Source organism: Hemicordylus capensis, chromosome 4 (assembly GCF_027244095.1).
Source record: "Hemicordylus capensis ecotype Gifberg chromosome 4, rHemCap1.1.pri, whole genome shotgun sequence".
NCBI classification, from domain to species: domain Eukaryota; kingdom Metazoa; phylum Chordata; class Lepidosauria; order Squamata; family Cordylidae; genus Hemicordylus; species Hemicordylus capensis.
This window is the reverse complement of record NC_069660.1, coordinates 260,012,900-260,033,081: the sequence shown is the minus strand read 5'-3', so window position 1 is coordinate 260,033,081 and position 20,182 is coordinate 260,012,900. Positions and strand designations below refer to the sequence as shown.

Here is a 20,182-nt window from a genome sequence, read left to right as displayed (position 1 = left end):
TCTAATTTTCTGGGATTGTGGATTTGAGGTTCTCATGAGCTGTACGCCATGATCATCACAATTATAACATATTAAGGCTTGACTTATCTCGCTTTGCATGTAATGCGTCTATCTCATATATCAGTTTCACCTTTTAATTTGCATTACTGAAATTAATGAACCTTTGCACAATATTCTAATTTTTCGAGTTTCACCTGTATGTGAATGAGAGATGACATGTTAGAGAGCAGGGAGCAGGACTTTCCCTTGAGGAGTGGGAGGGAAGCAGGATGCAGGGCAACAGTTTCTTTTTCTCCCCCTCTGATGATAGGAGAAGCTGTTCCATCCCTGCCACCACTTGCCATAAAGGAGAAACCACCACTGAATCTCAAGGTAACAGCTCCTTTGCTCCATTTGGGAGAAGACAGTATGACCACAAGCGCCTTAATGTGTTGCCACATCCCCTGGTGGATTATCAAAAGGTGTCACTGCCACCCTCCATGATGACTGCTCAGTTGGTTTTATTAGGAAGCTAGCTATGATTGCCATCACACCAGAGGAACTGTAGCTCAGTGTTACAGCACTTTCTTTGCAAGCAGAACCACCCTGTTTCAGTCCACAACATCCCTAGTTGAAAGATTATAAAATATTAGGACTGGAAAAAGACTGAAGGCCTTAGAAGGTTGCTGTAGTCCGAGTCAACAATAATGGGCCAGGTGGCCCCAGCATGAGGATTAATTTTATGTACGAAGGCAACAGTGCTCAGTCAGGGTTCCCTATCAGCACAGATTTCGTGGACAGCTATGCATGTACACAGACTTTGTGTACAAGACCCAGGCAATGGGGGTGGGTGGGCTGAAGGTTGGACCAGTAGGCACAATCCCCCTCCTTGTTCCTTGGGTTGATTGTATACAATCATCTGAACTGAAGTCCAACTGGGTAGGAAGTCTATAATCTCTTACTGAATGTGTTTTTATCTGTGGTCTTGTTTTATTAGTTTTGTTAATCTTAACTCTTTTATACTGTTTTAAAATCTGTTGTGTTTTTTAATTTGTGCACCGCATAGAGATGTGTATATCAGGCGGTATAGAAATATGATAGATAGATTAAACAAACAGAAAAGAAAAAGAAAAGAAAAAAGAAAGCAGGGAACCTTTAACACATACCATTCACTTTCCCTAAGTAGTATCCAAGTACTATAAAGCAGAGGACCAACTTAAGTGGCGCAGTGGGGAAATGCTTGACTAGCAAGCAGAAGGTTGCCGGTTCAAATCCCCACTGGTATGTTTCCCAGACTATGGGAAACACCTGTATTGGGCAGCAGCAATATAGGAAGATGCTGAAAGGCATCATCTCATACTGCGCAGGAGGAGGTAATGGTAAACACCTCCTATATCCTACCAAAGAAAACACAGGGTTCTGTGGGTGCCAAGAATCGAAATCGACTTGACGGCACACTTTATAACATAAAGCAAGGGTAGTAGAGAGATTATGAATCCATAAGGCAGAACTGAGGAAAATATTTGAAGTACATTCCTAGAGATAAACCAGATGTAAAACCAGTTCTATAAGGAAAAAATGAAATGTGCACATATTCCCACAAATGAGAATTTTATTCTCATATTTTATCATTGTTTACCTACTGAAGACTAAAAAAGCAGAGCAAAATGCAGTAAAAGATTAATGATCTTTTGTTTTCTATAGTTACTAATCCACTCCAGCTAGGTATTCTCAGTCAGAAAGCAAAGGAAGCCTATCTCTCATAAAGGCAGGCCTTCATGTAAGGTATAGTGACCTCATGAGTCAGAGTGGTTTTGAGTCAGATCACTGTGACAAAAGATAAGTAGTTGCCCATTAGCGGATGATTCACAGTTTGCATGGAGGCTGAATTTATATTGAATCAATATTGCACATGTGCATATGCACACATGCACATACGCGTCTCAAATAAACAGGCTGGAAAATATTACCATTATCTCTCACAGACCTCCAATTATCAAAAAAGGGTAAGGAAAAAAGTGCACTTTGCTCAAGAGGAATGCTAACAATAATACACCGTCATCCACAAAAGATGTATGTTATAGAAGGACAAAAATAAATAAATCGAATAAATAATAAATAAATAAATAAATAAACCTTTCACAGAGCAATATGAATAGAACTAGTATGCAGATATGCATTTTCCCTTGAAAGACAAAAGACAGACCATAGACTACGGCTGAAAACATTTCTAAGATAAAAGTTATATGTGATAAAAGGAGAAGGGGAAGATTAAAGCAGAATCACAATTTAATACCTACAAAAACTTGTCATGGCTGTAGGTAAAGGAGACCTTAGCAGGCAATCTTTTAAATAAATCCCTTCTCTGGGTAAAAACAGAAAATGTGAGAAATGTAGATTCAATATGAGATTCAAGGCCTGGGTACAAGAATGATACTGGGTTGTATCCTACATAAATCTTCCATGAATGGAAGGCAGTTTCATTAGTGCATAAGGGGGGAGTAATTTTCACCAACCCCTCATTTCCTCAGCAGATACATGTTGCTTGACACCCTGTCCTTGCTGGATTATCAAATGCTAATTTGGCAAAGAGGCACCTTTTAACATGGTGATTCTCTTTATTTAGCAGGGGGGGAGAGTAACTGGCCCTATTCACCCCCAGCACAGTACCTCCAGTGACTGTTGCTGGTGTCTATCTTATGTTTCTTTTTAGATTGTGAGCCCTTTGGGGACAGGGAGCCATCTTATTTATTTGTTATTTCTCTGTGTAAACCGCCCTGAGCCATTTTTGGAAGGGCGGTATAGAAATCGAATGAATGAATGAATGAATGAAATGCTCAGGATCAGTTATTCAAGTCACACAACAGGCTTAGGGAAGGGAGGAACTGGCAAAAGTTACCTCCTCGTGCAATTGTGGATGACACCACTCTGTTTGCTGAGAATGAGGATGATCTGCTCTACTAATGAAAGTCAAGGAGCACAGTGAAAAAATGGGACTATGACTAAACATAAAGAAAACTAAACTAATGACAATGGGTACAGCAACCAGCCTCGGAACTGATAATGAAGACATTAAAGTTCTGGATAGCTTCTGCCTTTTAGGATTGACCATCAACAATAAAGGATCCAGCAGTCAAGAAATATGCCGCAGACTAGCACTTGGTAGGGTTGCAATGAAGGCCTTGGAAAGGATATTTAGATGCCATGATGTGTCTATACCTACAAAGATTAGAATTGTTTGGACAATGGTTTTTTCTGTGATACTCTATGGATGCGAAAGTTGGACTTTGAAGAAGTAAGATAGAAAAACTATTGAAGCTTTCAAACTTTGGTGCTGGAGAAGACTTTTGAGGATACCATGGACAGCCAGGAAAACAAACAAACGAATCATAGAACAGATCAATCCAGAATTTTCACTTGAGGCACAAATGATCAGGCCCCAACTATCATACTTCGGACAAATTATATGAAAACCCAGCTCTCTTGAGAAGTCCATAATACTGGGAAAAGTTGAAGGAAAGAGAAGAAGAGGACGACCAACAGCAAGGTAGATGGACTCAATTAAGATAGCAATGAATGCACCACTGAGATACCTTAAAGGCCAAGTTGAAGACAGATCTCCCTGGAGAGAATCTATCTATGTGGTTGCTAAGAGTCAACACTGACTTGACAGCTCTTCATCCATCCATCCATCCATCCATGGAATGACTTCGGATAAACCCAATAAGTTTTTATGCTTAGAGTAACCAATTAATGTGCAAGTTCATTTAGAAAATAGCTAAATAATAAGAGGAATGCTTAATTTCAATCAGACTTTTTCTTTCTTGGTTACTTAAATCAATCTATCCTGCTGCCAAAGAGGGAAAAAGAAAACAAACACACCCCACACACAAATTCCAGCTATAATAGAGTATTCCACAATATGCTTTTGAATTGTGTTCTATCACTTAGATTCAAATGCAACTAACAATTCTATACACATTTGCTCATAAGTCAAAACTTAGTCAAATCAAGTAAATATGAATAGGATTACAGTCTACTTTAGAATTATTAGAATATATGCTATGTATGAAGCTGCAAAACTGAATTAGACTATTGGTCCATTTTGCCCAGTATTCTCTCCAAAGTCTCTGGCAAAGTTCTTCTGCATGCAAAGCATGTGTCTACCACTGAACTATGAACCCTTCTCCTGACCGCACAGATTTTCAATACCACCTTACAGCCCTATATTCAATTATCATTCACTTTCATCTAAATCTATGGCAACAATTCCTGATTCAGTTTGCCACGGCATGCTGGGTATTACCATTAATCCTGGAGTAACAAGAGAGTTTCCAGGAACTGCCTCTGTTCACAACCCCTGTTGTGGCCACTCATCATCATCCATTTCCAGCTCCTAATTTCCTAATTTGTATTGCTTGGCCGTAATGTCTTGATGCAGCCAATTATTTTAGCTGCCTTGCACATGTGTAGGTTGCACACATAGAGTTGAAGGTCTCTCCATGAAAGAATGAATCTTTATTTCAATCACAGACCAGGGAAGAATGTCTCTGAATTTGAACTAAGGTATTCAACCCCACCCCACCCAAAACAAACAAACAAACAAACAAACACACTCTGAAGGTTGTTGAGAATACATCAGGCAAAGAAATTGGACTTTTATACAGTAAACATAATCAAAGGCAATTTCAGTAAAACTAAACAGTTCTCTCTTCTCCCCATAAGGAAAATGTTTTTCAACAGGAAGATGTCTGTGTGTCAGATGTACAGTTGACAGAAGTTAAAAATAATTTCAAAACAACTTGGATCACATGACACATGCTATAGCAGTGTCTATCTTGCATTAATAACCAAGCGATATGAGCCTGCTTTCTGTATTTGTTTTTAGTCATAAAGATTGCTTAGTAGCACTAACTGCCAGTGTGTCACTTTATCTTATCTTAAAACTTGTACAGGAAAAATGCAAAACTTTATAAAAAGCAGAATACATTACAGGATTAGCAAGAAAAATAAGTTCTGAAATATAAAATCATCAGTCCAAGATAAATATTTAGGTGTCACATAGTGCTTAACGGTAATTAAAGAATTATTTCAGTCAAGGTAGGGTGTTACTATGTTGTATAGTTCCTGACATAGTGAGACCACAGGAAGAGCCTGTAAGAGTGTGAGCTGGAAGTTCCCAGTTCAAATCTCATCTCAGCCATTAGATGGGCACAGGAAAGGCAAGTCAGTATTCTTTGTTACCCCTAAACTGTAGACAGAGAGGCCGAGGATAGAAGAATGTTGGCTTGCCTATGATCATCTAGTGACTTCAGGGCTTAGATAAGATTTGAACTGGGGACTTTTCAGCTCCTACAGACCATTCCTGTGGTCTCACTACACCAGAACTGCTAGGCTATGGCTAATATAGAATGTTCTAAGCACTTTTAGCAGCACAATACCGTGGAAGCAAAAGCTAACATAGCAACATCAACATATACTCCCACAGTGTTCCTGGAAACTCCACTGCCACCTATCATTTACGCTACATACCAAGGACGTCCCTATGCATGCAAAAGCACCAGTGACAGTGGGAATATCATGACAACTCCACTTTATTCAGAGCACACACACACACACACACACACACACACACGCTCCTAGGAATAGATAACAGTGCTTCTTTCAGAGCTCTCCCATAACCATAAAGCAGCATTAACGTCACACTCAAAGCCTCTCAGGACAAGGGCTTAGGTCCTGCTGCAGTGCCAACAATTCCCCACAGACAAGGCTAATAGATGCACAAACAATATTTCTATTTGTGTCCACTGGAAGAGACCTAGTTTTTCAAGGTAGCCTACCTGGACAAGGAAGAATGAAGAATACAACAAAGCTGGAGAAGGAAACCCCATGGGCAACTTGGAAGTTCAGTGGGAAAGGGTAATACAAACAAGACATGCAAGTCTAAATGCGTCCCACATATATAAGTATGTGGCCCCAACAAGGCAAAATTCATCTCTGAGGAGTCTACTGGAAACAGTAAGCTTGGACAGAAAAGGGGTACTTGGGAAGATAAGAAAGGAGGCTTCTCACACAGCTATAGGAGCAAACGATAGAAAAATGTACAATAGGACCTTTGTTGTCTCCCAGGGCCAAGCTGATGACCTTTCCTTCCCCTTTGTCCCATGCATCAAACCTAGAGATCCCAGTATAAAAGGGGTCCTACATGGAGATGTGCCACCTAACTGCATAGCGGGGAAGTAATTTACCTAGAGAGCAAGAGGTTGCCAGTTCGAATCTCCACTGGTATGTTTCCCAGACGATGGGAAACACCTATATTGGGCAGCAGCGATATAGGAAGATGCTGAAAGACATCATCTCATACCGTGCAGGAGATGGCAATGGTAAACCCCTCCTGTATTCTATTAAAGAAAGCTATATGGCTCTGTGGTCACCAGGAGTTGAAACAGACTCGACGGCACAACTTTATAACATGGAGATGTAGCTGACTGGAAAACAACAAGCTTAGTTGACATAGCACTCTGATTTGATCCCTTGCTATGATGTCTGGAGGGAAAGGGTTTGTTGGAACCACACACAAACGAGAGAGAAGCATGATGACCACAGGAGTCACATGAAGCAATGCAGCCTTGCTCAGGTAATTGCATGAGCCATTTGTGCTCCAAAATGTTTCACATTTGCCCAGTCCTGTTTCACCCATGTTTGGACACCCCATGTTTATCAGAATGATTGCCAGTGTCTGCTGTTCATAAGCATGTCTCCAAACTCAGCCAAGGAGAGGGTTCTGTCTATTGAGAGCCAGCGTGGTGTAGTGGTTAGAGTGCTGGACTAGGACCGGGGAGACCCGAGTTCAAATCCCCATTCAGCCATGAAACTAGCTGGGTGACTCTGGGCCAGTCCCTTCTCTCTCAGCCCAACCTACTTCACAGGGTTGTTGTGAAAGAGAAACTCAAGTATGTAGTACACCGCTCTGGGCTCCTTGGAGGAAGAGCAGGATATACATGTAAATCATCATCATCATCATCATCATCATCACAACCCAGCACTGTTAGAGTCCTGCAACCTTAAGGGACATACTTTCAGGGGGCACAAGGAGCTGTAGAAGAAAGGAACAATAGCTGTCCTCCATGCGAGTAGAAAAAATTATTTAACCATATAAACTACCCTGAGGATTTCTATTAAAGCAGGTTAGAAATGCCATAAACAGATAATTTTAAAAACCAGGCATAATATTGGGCTGTCTTTGACAAACTCAAGCAAGCACAGAATTCCAGCAAGTTTCCACTCCTCACTCACAAAGCCTCAACTCCACCCAGTTTCCTCCCTTGAACTGGCAGTGCTCTGTTGCCAGTGGTGAGTATATGCCCTCACTGTTCCCTCTAAGGCATGATCATGTGCACAGGATCACAAGTTCTTTGATGTCCAATCAGTTAATTTTAGATCCTGCTCAGGTTGAATCAGGAAGGCCCCACTCTGAATGCAGGTGCTCACACTCTGCCTTGAAACTGCCACCCAGAACAAAACCTATTCTACACAGATGAAAACAACGAGAGGGACCACTGCGCCTCAGCCAGTGCTGAAGGTCTTAGGAGTGAGCCTTACTCCATCTGGCAGGTATTACTTTGAGATATAATCTCTCTGTTAATAGCCACTAGGCCTGTGCAAGTCAGAAATTTTGGAATTCCTACATCAGAGTTCCCTACTCCCATCACCAGGAGGCAGTAGATAGCAGGGGCAAGTGCCCTGGATAGCATTCGGGGGGGGGGGGGAGCTTTAATTTGCCACCTAACACTGGTGAGGGGGCAGCTGTGCAGTGCAGAGATGATGGCATGTTCAGGATGAGGGCAGGCAGGGAGCGCAGAACTGCTCCCTGGGAATCCTGCTCACTGTTGGGGGGAAATGTGGGCTTCTGTAGACTGCAGTCTTGTGCAGGACACTTTGAGAAGTCCTGCACAGAATGGCAATCTCCAGAGGCCTGTGCGTTTCCACAGCAGCACGTGGGGTTTCCAGGGAGCAGTTCCATGCCGTCTGCCTGCCCCTGCCCTGAACCCGCCATCATCTCTGTGCCGCACACTAGTGCTGGGCAGCAAATTAAAGGGCCCCCCCACCAGGACACTACCCAGGGCACTTGCCCCACAGTCTACTGCCACCTGGTAGTAGGGGCAGGGAATTCTGACATTGGAATTCTAAAGTTTCTGAGCTGCATAAGCCTATTAGCCACTACAGAACACCAGTCCTCATAATTTAAGTGATATGGAGCACATGGTAGTCATCTTGCCATTCCAAAACACACTATAACCATTTTAATTCCCAGAGCAGAACTGCCAAGTTCTGCATGACAGTGTGCAGCTAAAATAAATGTTCACATTAAATTGCATTAAACTCTATTGAGAACCAATCTAGCAACATCTACTGGATTTGTATGGGAGAAGGCATTTCCTAGACCAAGGCTATTTTAAGGTTTCAACAACCATGTTATAACATGGCTAAAAGAACAAAGAGAAGAATGCTGCAGTAATCCAGATGAACAGTAGATATGTTTAAGGAGTCAAAATTACAAAAATCCAGTCTTAACTATATAATAGTATGGGCTCAGGAAATCCACTAGTCTACTTGTCTGTGATGAGTGAAAGATGATATCTGATGAGCAAAAAATATATTTTAAAAAATCCTGATGAGTAATGTATCAACATAGCTTGAGTAAAATTTTTGTCTGACTGCTGAAAAGAGCCAATATTTCTTGACCCCCTGAGTAGTAATATGATCAAAACCAAGCAAGTATTCCTTCTTTTCTATGGCAAAGTGGTTGAAAGAAATGTGTCTAGAACACTTGACTTACTCCAGCTACTGTTAATAGGCAACAGTGAAACCTCAGCAGAGGAACTGTAGAAAGAATTACCCACATTCACAATCTTTAGCAACTCGATAGATATTTGGTCTCCTAGACACAATATGTACCCTACCAGACAATGATGATGTGGCAGTTGGTTTGACGTTTTAACCATTTACATCATTTATATACTAGATAAAACATATTTTAAGAAATATAAGGCAAGGACTTACTGTCTGCCCCTATTAGTGATAGGCAAACACTCCTAGGTTCAATCTGGGATTAGCTCAATATTTATGAACTCTCAGGAGAAGCTTATCTATATTCAAAGAGTTCTTTCTGGGTTTGAAACATTGATGCATACATATTGCCTTTGGGAACTGCAGCATGGTTTCACCTGCCCTGCATCCATAGTGCCTACCACTGTTTTCTCTAAGGCGTGAGCATGTGAACGCGCTCACAAGTTTTTGGATGTCCACTCAGTTCCTTTTAGATCCTGCTCAGGTTGAATCAGGAAGGCCCCATTCTGAATGCAGGTGTGCACACGTTGCCTTGATACTGCCACCCAGAACAAAACTCATTCCTCACAGAGATGAAAAAAATTAGAGGGACCACTCGTGCCAACCATGGCAAAAGCTGTTGTAAATTCAACTTCCTCTTCCAACATCATCACTGTCCCGGGAAGAAGAGACAGCATTAGATCTTGATGGGAGACAATCGTATTTGCATAAAATTGAGAGCATTTACCTTAATATACTCATCAAACAAAATGCTGTGTGGTTGGGAGATCTATTCGCATAAATCACAGCCACCAACGGCTGTGATTTTCCTTTTATCAAGAGAAAAGAGCTAACATTAAAAGGCTTCTGTAAATGAACTAGCAATTCACCTGGTTTGGGGCACCTGGACTGCTGACCACACATGCCCAGAATCTTGCTTAATATTCCAAGCTGGAGAACAAACTTTCAGGGAAAGAGCACTCCCTTTGTCGTACAGCTGAATGCTATAAGTTGGACAAATTTGTATACTGTGCCAAGTAATTATAAATTTATAAAAACTAGTTCTTATTGTCCATCTGCCAACCACTGGAGCACCTTGGAATAGGCTAAAGGGTGCCAATGCAGGGCAAGTACCAAACTAGCAGCCGCTAGGGTGACCAGATGCAAAGGAGGTCAAATGATGTACAGAAGCAATTTTGTTGGGTGCACTTGTTGTACAGGCTGGAGAAAAGCTGTATAAATCTCTTTTATACAAAACTATTAAAAGGACCTCTGACTATTGTACCACTGTTGCCGTCTACTCCTGTCAAGGCACACAAGAATACCTGAGAAGGTTCGACACAGGTGGACTGAGCAGCACATGGAACATCTGAAAAGCCCAGCAGCTATCTCATTGGTACAGCTCTGGAAAGCAAAACTGTTTGGTTTTGTGCTACTTGCTAATAATGATACCACATTAGCTGTGATGGTGCAGACCACTGTTTGCCCAGAGGCTTCTGAAGAATCGTCTTGGAATCAGACAATTAAACTTGGACTACCTTCCCCACCCTTGCCACATTATTATCCACAGAAACAAGAAAGTTAGGAAGTTATTGGAGTACCATGTTATAAACCATTGGTTTCTCTGTGGAGGCTGCTGATAGTTGGAACAGGCAACTCCCTTTTCCAGTTATGGGATCCTTACAATAAAACTTGCTGGTTATTTAAAAGGTTAAAAAGGTAACGCCTACTAACTGAGCAGAGGGGCACCTTTTAAAAGTGGTGATTTGCTTTATTTAGCAGGGGGAGAGCAAACGGCCCTATCCAACCCCAGCACACCATCCCTCCAGTGGCTGTTGCTGGTGTCTTTCTTATGTTTCTTTTTTAGACTGTGAGCCCTTTGGGGACAGGCAACCATTTAATTAATTAATTAGTTTCTGTATGTGGACTGCTTTGGGAACTTTGGTTGAAAAGTGGAATATAAATATTTGTCGTATTCGTACTGGTTAAGAGATCTATTAAAACAATGTATTTTGCTAGCCATTATTTATGACTCAGTGGCCTTGGAGGGGAAGTAATTAGACTTAAAATAAGCTAATAGTCATTAGGTCTGTGGATTCTGACACTCCCCTGTGATTCCACAGTGCTGTCTAGGAGCAGTGTATCAGAAATATTTGAATCATAGTATTGCTTTGGACTTTGAAGAAGAAAGATAGAAAAAGTATTGATGCTTTTGGACTTTAGTGCTGGAGAAGACTTTTGAGAATACTATCAGAGGTACTCTCACACCTGGACTTCCGGGCCGAAGTCTAGGGCTTCCACACCCCCTGGGGGCCTCCAAATCCATTTTAGTCCATCCCGGGTAGTGTGGCTGCATTAAAAATGTGTTTAAAATACTGGGGGGGGGGCCTCCGAAGGCCTTTAGGTCCAGGCTCCAAAATTACTTAGGTGCACCTCTGGATACCATGGACAGCCAGGAAAACAAACAGATGGATCATAGAACAAATCAATCCAGAATTTTCACTCGAGGCACAAATGACCAGGCTCAAACTATCATATTTCGGACACCCTTGAGAAGTCCATAATGCTGGGAAAAGTTGAAGGAAAAAGAATAAGAGGATGACCAGCAGCAAGGTGGATGGACTCGATTACGACAGCAATGAATGCACCACTGAGAGGCCTTAAAGGCCAAGTTGAAGACAGAAAGTCCTGGAGAGAATCTATCTATGTGGTCGCTAAGAGTTGACACTGACTTGACGGCATGTAATCAATTCAATTATCAATCAATTGCTTCAGAAGAGGAAAATCTTCTTCAACATTTTCCATTTTCAAGTGAAATATTGCCACTTTCCAGTGTGAACATGTGGAACCTTGTTACTGAATAGAATTCAGTCCAAGCAGCCAAGAGCAGCTAGTCTACCCTTCTCAACCTACATGTCTCAGATCTTTATTTAAAATGATCATGCAACAGCTTTGTAAGTTATTCAAACCAAAGTCCCACAAAAGTGATACAAAGTCTAAACAGATAATGTGCATACCAAGTGCAAGTTAGCATTATCATGCTTCCTTCTTACGATATGCTGGATGCTGGTCATGTGCTCCAAGCCCTCCTCATATGCAATCATGGCCTAGAGATTACATACACAGGACAGGAGCCCCAGCATAAGATATTGAATGAAGCACTGGTGCAATTTTGCTTTCCCAGGCGGTGCTATCTTGGGGTCTGGGCGGGGCTGAGCAGAGCAGGCCTGAACTCTCATCAGTCTCTTCCACCTCCTGTCTCCTTGGAAATGGGAGATATTTGCATTTCATTTTCCTTCAGAGCATTCAGCACAGAGAAGTTTACTAAGGGTTATTGTTCCACAATGTACTTTAGTCTTTGGCTATCTAGCCAAACTAGTGAGCATTCCATTAAACGGTCACAAAGCATGGTCTAAGAGCACACAATACAGCCACCTTGCTGAAGCTAAACAGGTATTGGTGTGGTCAGTGCCTGGGTGGGCAGCCCATGTACTATAGAGCCATAGCTCATAGCTATAGGGCCCTATAGCTATAGGGCCCCATAGCTCAGTGGTAGAGCATCTACTTTGCATAGAGAAGGTCTCAGGTTCACTCCCTGGCATCTCCAGATAAGGTGGGAAAGATTCCTGCCTGAAACCTAAAGACAATACTAAGCTAAATGGACCAGTGCTCTAGTTTGGTATAAGGCAGCTTCTTATGTTCCTAAGTCTAGGAGCACTCAGTGCAGTAGTACTGATGAAGCTAAGCAGGTGTAGATTGACAGCTGCTTGACTGGGAGATCAATAGGATAACCATGCCAAACCATGTTAAAGGCAAAGTCTGGTCATGCATATGTGGTGAATTCTTCTTTTTAAAAAAATCTAAATAGCAGCTGTGAGAATGAGGTTACGACCAGAAGCCCACCGTGTGGGGGAGGAGTATTTATTCTTGCCTGCCATGCTACGAACTTGACAAAAACCAAAGAACCACTAGAACAAATAAGGGGTGAGTGGTCTGTAAATATGCCGAAAAACTACTTTGGCTAGCTACTGCATTTGTTTCATCAAGACATCAGCGCTTCAAACAGAACCCTGCTTCAAATGTGGTTCTCTTCCAAGTGGCTAAGAAGATATGAAGAGGGTTTCACTGCTGTTCAGGTTTGGGAGGGGGGGGGAAACAGACAAGAGGTACAGCTCCATTATAAAAATTAAAGACAAAATAAGTTGAAGTTAGCCCTTTTGCTTTCTATTTGTCTAGCACTATGTATGTTTTCTTCAACACTCCATTCTGAGCAATGGTTAGATTAATCCTAGAAAGCTAAGTAAGATATGGTGGAGTATAGCTCATTATGGCTTTAAAAAAAGCACTGCTCTTTCATTGCTTGCTGGTGTTTCTATATTTTATTACGTCACCTTAAAAAGGTCCAAAAACATGCACAGAAGGGGCAAAATTACATTTCAGGGACAGGTCTTGAGCTTTTTCACACATAAAATTCCTTTTCAGAAATCTAATATCTCACATTTAACATTCCTAAGCTTATTTTATCTAAAGCAAGTCTTATGGATTCTCTTGTTCACAAGATCAGTAATTGGGTAGGACAAGCATTTTGCAATGGTGTGCAAGTAAAAGACAAGGTGGGAGGAGTGATCATGTGCAAGGCTCCTGCTCCTCCTACCTCACTAAACAGCTAGGCACAGCTGCTGGGTAGGATGCTGCAGTCCTCCTACCCAGTCACAGCCTGGCACATGATTGCTTCCGCTGCCTCCTACCTTACTTTTACTTGCACATGATCACAAAACAGGATTGCACACAGCAACCATGCCTGGGTAGGATGCTTGTCCTACCCAATTACTGACCATGTGAACTGGTCTATTGTGTGTATGTGTGTGAGAGAGAAGCACTCTAAACATGAGAAAAGTCTCTTTCCTTCAAGTAATCTCAGGGCTCCAATAGTGGGTGGGAGAAGCTGCTTGTTTGGGCAGGGGCACTTGTCTCTCACTGATGCTGTCAGTGGAAGGTCTTAGGAAAGATGGGTAATAATGCCAAATAAATAAATAAATAGTAAGATGACAACTATGTAAATCTAAATATCAGGATCTTTCAGCTAAAAATGCAAGACAACTAGCAGGAAACAAAATGAATGGTCACCTTTATAATTTAGATTGCATGCCTAGAGAGTTAAGTTTCTAGATTAGACCTAATCAACAATGCATAGAAACAACATAAAAACCAAACTAAGAAATCCATTAACACCTGCCAGTGGTGATTCTAGGGGCGTAGCCATCATTGGACAAGGAGAGGGGATGAGTGTCCCTAGGCCGCCAGGGTCTGGGGGGCTGCCACAGCATCCTCTCCCCCAGGGCATCCCTTGCCCCCCAATACCCAGTTGGTGAACCAAGTGTTCACTGGCTGGGAGCACAAGACGTGCCCCTTTCCTGCTTAGTCAGTGCTTCATTGAAGCACTGGCTGACTGGGGACTTCTTTCTCTAATTTTCTCCCAGCGAGGCTGAGAAAGAAATTCCCAGCTAGTCAGCACTTGAAAAAAGCACTGACTGGGGAGGATTGGGAGAAGGGCTGAGCAGCCTGTCTTCCTGGTAGTGGCCATGCCCTCCTGTGTCAACATCAGATGCAGGAAGTGTGGCCAGTATCAGAAGTGGGGCCACTCAGCCCCAATCCCAATTCTCCCCAGTCAGCACTTCATTCAAGCTTCTCGAGGCAGAGAAAGAAATTCCCAGTCAGTGCTTGAACGAAGCACTGACTGGGGAGAATCAGGAGCAGGGCTGAGCGGTCCCACTCCGAATACTGGCCACACCCCAACATCTGACACTGACTCAAGGTTATGTAGTTAGGGAACATCACCAATTTGCAGTGGGGTGAGGGCTGCCCGCAGGAGCTTGTGCCCCAGCCACTGGCAAGCTTCCTACACCTCTAAGTGTTTCCATCTCAGTTGAAAAACTGTAGTAACATACTTTATACTTTTGTGAAATATTTTGACTCGCTGTACAACAGACTGAGTGAATAGAGTATGACACAAAAAGTACACATTGAGCCTCTCAAAATGTACCAGCTAGGTTTACCATGGCGGGGTGGGGGTGGGTAGAATATATTATATCCCTAACCTTGGAAACTCATAAGACTTTTTAAAATGAAAGAATCATAGGCAATTCTGATCCTACAAGGAAGACTGGAAAAGGTGAACTGTCCTTAGGAAGCAATAGGTCAGATGTATTTTAAAATTCATTGGTACCACATGAGAGATTAAACTAGATAAAAGCCCCTTCCCCGAGGCTAAAGGAAAAGTGAGCGGCTGTGAAAATGACTCAGACTTCCTTTTAACTAATGTACTGTAACAGAATGTTTTCATCTAGTGTTCAGAGAAAAGTTCCTCTAGGGGTCAGAAGCACCAACTGTCCATTTAGTACCGCACTTCCTCTTTTTAAAAGTATGTTTTCCATGTTATTTTCTTCTTTGCAGTACTTTAAAGGTTTTAATTTAAAAGATGCACAGGTTTCGGGACTCGATAAGAGCAACCTTACTCGATACTTGTTTACTATTACTAGTACTCAGTTCTGCAGCTGCTGGCTTGTGCAAGATGCTTACCTGGTTTAGGCACACAAAAACCCTGTGAGATGGGATCCCAGCTGAGCAGGGTGGCAAGCCCAGCCCATGGCTAATGAGCACCTAAATCCCCCACAATACTCGACCAACTGCAGCACACTACCCCTCCCTCAGAACACATAAAGCATTTCCATACTGTATCTAGGAATCCATGACCAACCACTTTCAGAAGGAAGAACAGCAGCAAATCATCCTTTATTCTGAAAGTCTGTATTTGGTGGCTTTTATAAATATAGATAACTGAAACAACGGCTATCAATGCCAAAGACTCAGGTTACTGTCCTAACCAGAGGTGCGGATAGGGAGAGAGGCCGGGGCGGGGAGGACTCATTACATTTGGTAGAGAAAGACACTTCTGAGAGAAGATATGGATTATCAGATGGGGGAGGGGGCGGGGTCCCGCAAATGCTTAAGGAGGACTCCGCGCTCCTGATCCTTCCTAATACACCTCCTTATCCATAAGGGAAATCCACCACATAAAGAAAGTTAGGAGCTGCCAGCCAAAATCAGCTGCCTTTCCCTCACAACACGAGATGCCACCTGGCTAAAGGAAGCAGCAGTCAACTCTAGCACAGGCAGGGTAGAGTTTCGTCCCTGAAATTCATTTTCCAGCTCACTGAACAAACAGGAGAAATAAGGAGTCAGTCCCCACCCACCCCCGCCCCCCAAACAAACGAATCAAACGCTGTTTTAAAGGTATAGCAGCGGGAGCGCTGGGTAGACTTACTTTCCTCAACGTGGCGGCTTCAGAGATCAGCAAATTAACCCCACGGTGGCTTCAGCCAAAAGGCTGGTGAAGGGAGCCCGAGCTCAGCAGGAGCGCCTCGGAGAACTACGAAGCTCCGCTTGCTTGACAACGGGGGAACTGAGAACCCGCCGAAGGAGAACCAGAAAGGCTCATTCTCCGAGCAGCCACCCCAGCCCCTCTGCAGAGAGGAACTTCAGCGACTTTCGCAGCCTGCGAGTTTGCTGCTTACTTCCTGATCACAGGACATTTGCATAGTTCTTCTGGAAAGCAGAGGGAGGGTGGGGACGCGCGCGCGTGTGTGTGTGTGTGGGGGGGAGCTGTCGTCCAAATAGAAAGCTTTGCTTTCGTATTGATAAGCTGAAATAAGAAACCGAGCATTCTCCACCGAGGGGCCGGGGAAACAGGCACACCCACCGGAGGACCTCCAAAGAGAGCAAGAGTCTTATTTGCTGGATACCTCATTTGTTGCAAGATCTCTCCATGGTTTGTTTTTTTGTTTTTTAAAGGTGAGGACTTGGTTTACCTTTATTAGAGAGGTTGCACTCCAAGATAAATAATGGTCTGCCTTCATTGTTCGTTTAGAGAGGGGAATTGTGGTCAAACTACTCCGGTTGCCAAAGGCGATCCAATAGATAGCCAGATGAAGTGGGCTCTCGTTCAGTTTCCGACGTCGCCGGCAGTCAGTGCCATGGACAGGCTCACCAGCAGACATCAATCAATATCATTCACTACTCAGGAGTTACTCTAAAAGACTGCTACATTTCCATAGGACCTCCTCTAGTACATTTAGTCAGAATGCCAGGCACGGACCACAGTCCAACACTGAGCTATTGCAATGGGCCTAAACAGATTCAATTCTTTGTTGGATTGTGGCCATGGTGTGGTACTGAGCAAATTACTATATTCCAGTTTCCCTGTCAGCAAAATGGGAAATGGAGGCTTTTACCTTAATAAAGGCAAGCAGGAGCAATAAAGGTTGCAAAGCTATAATGGTTAAACCTCAGGAAACGAAAGCATTCCTGAAGCATGAATCAGTGTGACTTGTGCAAAGGGAAGCCTTGCTTTATTAGATTTATCTGAGGAGACTAATGACTGTGTCAATAAAAGTGAATGGCAGTAGATTCAGGACAAAAAAAGACAAAGAATCACCACATGCAGTGAATACTCAACACAGGGCAACACTGGCCTCTACTTTAGGGAGGAGATCTGGCCTTTTGACCACAGGCATGAATTGTACCCTTTGCTAAGCAGGGTCTGCCATGGTTTGTATTTGGATAGGTGATGACATGTGAGTGCTGTAAGATGTTTCCCTTAGGGGATGAGGCTCAGTGGAAGAGCATCTGCTTTTGATACAGAAAGTCCCAGTTTACTCCCTGGCATCTCCAGATAGGACTGGGAAAGACTCTTGTCTGAAACTTTGGAGAGCCATTGCCATTCAATGTAGACAGTACAGAGCCAAAGTGAACAATGGTCTATATAAGGCAGCTTTCTGTGTTCCTAGATGGCTATTAAAATGGTCTCGACAAACTCATGAAGCATAGGTCTAGCAATAGTTATTAGCCATGATACAAAAATAGAACTTCCATGTTCAGAAGCAGGATGCATCTGATGAGCCAATAATAGAGAGAAACAAGGACAGTTATTTCCATTATGAAAGCTCTTATAAACACTGCAGGAGCTCTGTTGAAGGAAATGATGTGCAAAACTTTGATCAGGGCCAGCTAGAGAATCCTTATATTCTCCCTTACTTTGCAAATTAAATGTGCTATACAAATACCTAGTAGATTGATCTCAGGCCTTTGCCAAGGTGATTCGCCATCAGTGACAGCAAGTCACACCACCAGCATCAGCAGGAGTGAGTAATTTTCATACAAATACATCATTTGTCCCCAGTTTTGCTGCAGGAAGAGTCAGGATCTTGTAGCAGGAGAAGATAAGTAGGTCCTGGACCCAGAAGACCCCCCAACCATGCTTCCCAAGCCCCCTTTGATGTGCTTAATGTTTGAAGCTCTAGACTCAAAGCCCTAAAATTAAGCCCTGTCACCATCTAATCACTGTGTTAAGGGGTGTGGTGGTATTGGGCAAATTGCTGCTGTATGTTCTTGGATTGATTTGAAGCATCACTTCAAAAATACCTTCAGATATGACTTTATACCAATAGTTGGAAAAGAACAAAAGCAGACCAACTCCGAGCCACCTAATGGCACAGCCGGGAAATGCCTGACTAACAAACAGAAGGTTTCTGGTCCAAATCCCCACTGGTAAGTTTCCCAGACTATGGGACACACCTATATCAGGCAGCAGCAATATATGAAGATGATGAAAGGCATCATCTCATACTGCGCAGGAGGAGGCAATGGTAAACCCTTCCTGTATTCTACCAAAGAAAACCACATGGCTCTGTGGTTGCCAGGAGTCGATACCGACTTGATGGCACACTTTACCTTTAGACTAACTCCATCAATGCAGTTAAACCCAAGATTTTTAAATTTAAACCCCTTTGGTTCCATTAATATGCAGGTGAATTTTTTGTCCAGCAGTCCAAGAACCAGCTACAAATTCAAACTCTGAAAGTAGAAATTAAAGCACATATTCCATATTACTGGTATTAATTGTGTATTTGAAATGCTGTCTTCTGTGGAATCTGCTCCAGTAGTTTCTTTTACAAAGTATAGTTCCCCACCTGATATGAAAAATGCTTATAGCCCCAGCTACTCATGTGTAATTTACTCACTCTCACTATTTGTGAAATAATGAAGCCATCTTTAAACATAAAGCTGTTAGAGTAATACCTATACATTATTATATACACCTCCATTAATGTATTTGTGTTTTATTAATATGCCAGCACTATTTGTTATGTAATCATACTCACCTGAAGATGCTGCCCTTAATAAGGTGCTCCAGTCAGTTGGGGTACTTGTGAATCCTGCCTGATCTTCCTGTAGCATCTATTTGAATTAGTGTTGAAATGGACAAGTATATAGCAATTGCAGCACTTCAGGATCAGTATTAGAGCATGATTGTGAACATACTCCTTGGAAGTTGACAACAAGAAAAAGAGCGCAGCAAAAGCAAAAAAAGAAAATAGATAGGAACAGAATGCATTAAAAAGAGTGCATTTCTTTATCTAGAATTCCACTCTTTCAACTTAAACCAGACTGACCTGTCCCTACTCATAGTTCCGGTATGTATGTATGTATGTATGTATAAATAAATAAATAAATAAATAAATGTGGGAGAAAATCCATGAAGTAATAGGATAAAGCTGCCCCATGCAATGTTTGCATTCAATCACATAATGTTAGGGTTATTATTTATTTTAAAGAATACTTTCCTTTAAAACAAAGACTTTACATTTTGTGGTGGGCTAATTCTGTCAAAGAAAGAAAACAAAAGATATAGTGCTTGTTAAGGACACAATGGCAAACACCTGGTCATTTGGGCCAAACTGCAGCATTGTTTCTTCTGAAATATGCTTGGCAGGACTCCACCATTGACATGCACCATGACTGTTTATCTATAGAACGTTTCAGATCAGGCGTTGGCTATACAAAGTGTTTTTGAGGCTTTTGTATCTTTTAGTTATTACTAGCTGACCCGGCACAGAGCATCTGCACCCCTAGTTCTCCCTGCACCTCCCCCCGCCCAGCAACCGACCCAGCTCCCTGCCCAGTATTCATTTTGTCTCCATCCCTTCAGCCACTTCGTCCCCAACCCCACATCCCTTCAACCAGCTCTGCCATCGCAGTTGCTTTCTCTCAGCCAACCAGTTGCCACTTTTCGGCAGTTATCTCCCTCTTCCAGCAGCTGCTCACAAACTCTTGCAAGAGCTGCCACACATGGCATTAGCCGGGGTACACCTTAGAGAATTATATAGATAGAAGATAGATGTTTCAGAGCACAAAAAATAACTACAAGGGTCTTTCAGGGCTGAGCATGCCTCCAGTAACAACATTTTAAAAAAAAAATGGCTAACATCCTGACTAATGAAGCATCCATGCTTTGAGGAACAGCAGAGGTATGGAG

At 42.6% G+C, this 20,182-nt stretch overlaps 1 protein-coding gene across 6 annotated transcripts in view; it reads right to left on the bottom strand.

Moving 5' to 3' along the window:
* The window catches only part of LYN (LYN proto-oncogene, Src family tyrosine kinase), a 91,649-nt gene extending 75,244 nt beyond the window's left edge, over positions 1-16,405 (bottom strand). For 3 of the 6 annotated variants that reach the window (XM_053249431.1, XM_053249434.1, XM_053249437.1), the window contains exon 1: positions 16,133-16,405. The gene's annotated coding sequence lies outside the window, so the exon portion shown is untranslated. Of the gene's footprint in view, positions 1-7,275; positions 7,301-15,387; positions 15,625-16,132 lie in introns of those variants that run through there. The other 3 variants (XM_053249435.1, XM_053249432.1, XM_053249433.1) reach the window with 3 other exon arrangements.
* Positions 16,406-20,182: the final 3,777 nt, after the last annotated feature.